This window comes from Homarus americanus, unplaced genomic scaffold, assembly GCF_018991925.1.
Source record: "Homarus americanus isolate GMGI-L3 unplaced genomic scaffold, GMGI_Hamer_2.0 scaffold45562, whole genome shotgun sequence".
Lineage (NCBI taxonomy): Eukaryota > Metazoa > Arthropoda > Malacostraca > Decapoda > Nephropidae > Homarus > Homarus americanus.
Window position 1 is genome coordinate 6,551,178 of NW_024744839.1, and position 3,590 is coordinate 6,554,767.

Below are 3,590 nucleotides of genomic sequence, written 5' to 3' on the forward strand. Positions count from 1 at the left end.
TGAAGCTGAGAGGAATAGAGAGGGAGATTTAATGAAAGAAAGAGTGAGAGTGAATGAGAGAAAGAGAGATAATGTTATAGCCTCGAGTAGAAGGAAAATCTCCCAGGGCAGTTATTAGAATTTTTCGTTTTTTGTAAGTCCTGCACCTTGACTTGTCTTGATATTTTAAAATTGTAAAGACAAAAGTTGCCGGAGGTATTGAGAAAATATGAAAGTTTAATTTTCATTTTTAATCCATATTTTTCGATCTTATTGGTGGAACTTTTTACAAAATGATTGAAAAATGAACCATATTTTTGCCATAAAATATTAAAAATAACATTTCGATGACTTTCTCATCCTAATCTAACCTAACCCTACCTAAAGTAACCTAACAGTGCCTAACCTACTTTAACAAGCCACGTTAAGTTGTTTTGGTAAATTGTCAGTATTTGTTTTACCAAGTTTATTCGCCGTAAATCTGTATAGGAATTAAACTACATATTACAGATAGGATGATGTGTTATTAACCAACTATCGATTTGTATTAAATGAAATGTATTGCGAATATATGTAATGGTAGAGTATTAAACGATTAAAGATTATAAATTCGTATATTAATTGTATAAAGGGTCGTGTTTCCCACTAGTAACGTTAGACCTACTGGTACAACATGTGTGTGTGCGTGTGTGTCTGTGTGTGTGTGTGTGTGTGTGTGTGTGTGTGTGTGTGTACATAAAGTAGACTGGATACACCCAACACAACACTATTTTATTATACATGACCACAACAAACTCTTAACTGTACCTCCACTATGTGTAATAAAACAAATTATCGTCACAGTCAACATTATATTTTACCCGAGAAAAAGGTTAAAAAAATGAAGGACACTTTTAAGATATTCCCCCCATTGTTTTTAGCACATTGACAGTGATAGTTGGGTGCTGGAGGTCTGAAAAATTAGAACTGCTTTGGTATACAGTCAAAAGGAATTGTCATGTACTGTAACGTAACATACATTCCCCTAAACTAATATAGGTATAATTTGGTCATTTTTTTTATAATAGTAAAGGATGTCTTAGGTGATATAGAGTTAATTTTAATATATGTCAACTAATTTACCTTGAGTTATTAAGTTAAAGTAATAAAAACTAGAAGTTATTTAGGCAAAAGTACAGTTTCAGCTGCGTTTTAAGGCGTATTCATACTGTTTCTTCCGCTTTGCATCACACACACACACACACACACACACACACAGGAAGTAAACTCTACAACCATCGAAATTATACAGAACATAACAAATACTGGACGCCATATTGGAAGACATATTGTATTTGATTCGTTCATCAACAAATCAAAACAAAAGCATATTTTTATTTTGTGATGGAGGGAAACAGTCATTCCTTCCCTGTTGACAAAGACATCAACACCTCTCCTCGACTCCTGCTACAAAATTGCTGATAAAAATAATTGTTTGTATCCATCTGGTTCATCTGAATTCCAGCGCTGTTATTAACCCTGCCAGGCAACGTGCTGTCAAAATGTCCGCCACACCTTCTTGGATCTGATCTTCAATGGATAATACCTACACGACCGCGGGTATATAAGGTACAAGGGTAACCTAATCCAGAAAATGTGAGCAGTTAAAGTAACTTAATCCAGCAATTATGAAGTTAAGGATAACTCACTTTGAGTTTCATTAAATTATAAAACATACTCGTATTAGCTTGTTGTGTTAGCCAAGGGTGTCAATAATATCTCTCTGTTTATCTCACTTATTTATCTATTTTTATCACACTCTTATTTTCTGTCTTTCCCATTGTCGAATTCACTGTCTCTATCTTTCTTAAAAAAAAAATATCTCTTTCAGTATCTCTCTCTCACTCTCGTTGTCAGTTCACATGTCTCTTTTTCGTTCATTAACTCTACATTCGCCACTCTGCCTCTCGCTCGCCCCTCCTCAGTAAGAGTCACCCTGCCTCTCGCTCGCCCCTCCTCAGTAAGAGTCACCCTACCTCTCGCTCGCCCCTCCTCAGTAAGAGTCACTCTACCTCTCGCTCGCCCCTCCTCAGTAAGATTCACCCTGCCTCTTGCTCGCCCCTCCTCAGTAAGAGTCCTGCCTCTTGCTCGCCCTCCTCAGTAAGAGTCACCCCTGCCTCTTGCTCGCCCTCCGCAGTAAGAGTCACCTGCTGCCTTTGCTCGCCCCTCCTCAGTAAGAGTCTCGCCCTGCCTCTCTCGTTCGTCCCTCCTCAGTAAGTCACCCTGCCTCTTGCTCGCCCCTCCTCAGTAAGAGTCACCCTGCCTCTTGCTCGCCCCTCCTCAGTAAGAGTCCACCCTGCCTCTCGCTCGCCCCTCCTCAATAAGAGTCACCTGCCTCTCCTCGCCCCTCCTCAGTAAGAGTCACCCTGCCTCTTGCTCGCCCCCTCCTCAGTAAGAGTCACCCTGCCTCTCGCTCGCCCTCCTTAGTAACACTCACACTGCCTCTCCTCGCTCGCCCCTCCTCAGTAAGAGTCACCCTGCCTCTCGCTCGCCCCCCTCCTCCTCTCATCGCCCTCCTCAGTAAGAGTCACCCCTGCCTTGCTCGCCCCTCCTCAGTAGAGTCACCCTGCCTCTCGCTCGCCCTCCTTAGTAACACTCACCTGCCTCTTGCTCGCCCCCTCCCTCAGTAAGAGTCACCCTGCCTCTCGCTCGCCTCCTCCTCACACTGCCTAAGTCACCCTGCCTCTTGCCCTCCTCAGTAAGAGTCACCCCTGCCTCTTGCCTGCCCTCCTCAGTAAAGTCACCCTACCTCTCGCTCGCCCCTCCTCAGTAAAAGTCCTACCTCTCGCTCGCCCCTCCTCAGTAAGTCACCCCTACCTCTCGCTCACCCCTCCTCAGTATGAGTCACCCCACCTCTCGCTCGCCCTCCTCAGTAAGATTCACCCTACCTATCGCTCGCCCCTCAGTAAGAGTCACCCTACCTCTCGCTCGCCCTCCTCAGTAAGAGTCACCCCTACCTCTCACTGCCCCTCCTCCTCAGTAAGAGTCACCCCTACCTATCGCTCGCCCTCCTCAGTAAGAGTCAACCCACCTCGCTCGCCCCTCCCTCAGTAAGAGTCACCTACCTCTCGCTTGCCCCTCCTCAGTAAAGAGTCACCCTACCTCTGCTTGCTCACCCACCCTCCTCTCGTCACCCCTCCTCAGTGAGTCACCCCTACCTCTCACGCCCCTCCTCCTCAGTGAAGTCACCCCTACCTATCGCTCGCCCTCCTCAGTGAAGTCAACCTACCTCTCGCTCGCCCCTCCTCAGTAGAGTCACCCTACCTCTCACTCGCCCCTCCTCAGTAAGAGTCACCCCTACCTCTCGCTTGCCCCTCCTCAGTAAGAGTCACCCCTCTCGCTCACCCCTCCTCAGTATGAGTCACCCTACCTCTCGCTCGCCCTCCTCAGTAAGAGTCACCCCTACCTCTCGCCCTCCTCAGTAAGAGTCACCCCACCTCTCGCTCACCCCTCCTCAGTATGAGTCACCCCTACCTCTCGCTCGCCCCTCCTCAGTAGTATGGTCACCCTACCTCTCTGCTCGCCCTCCTCGGTAAGTCACCCTGCCTCTCAGCAGCCGTTCTGAAGGGTTA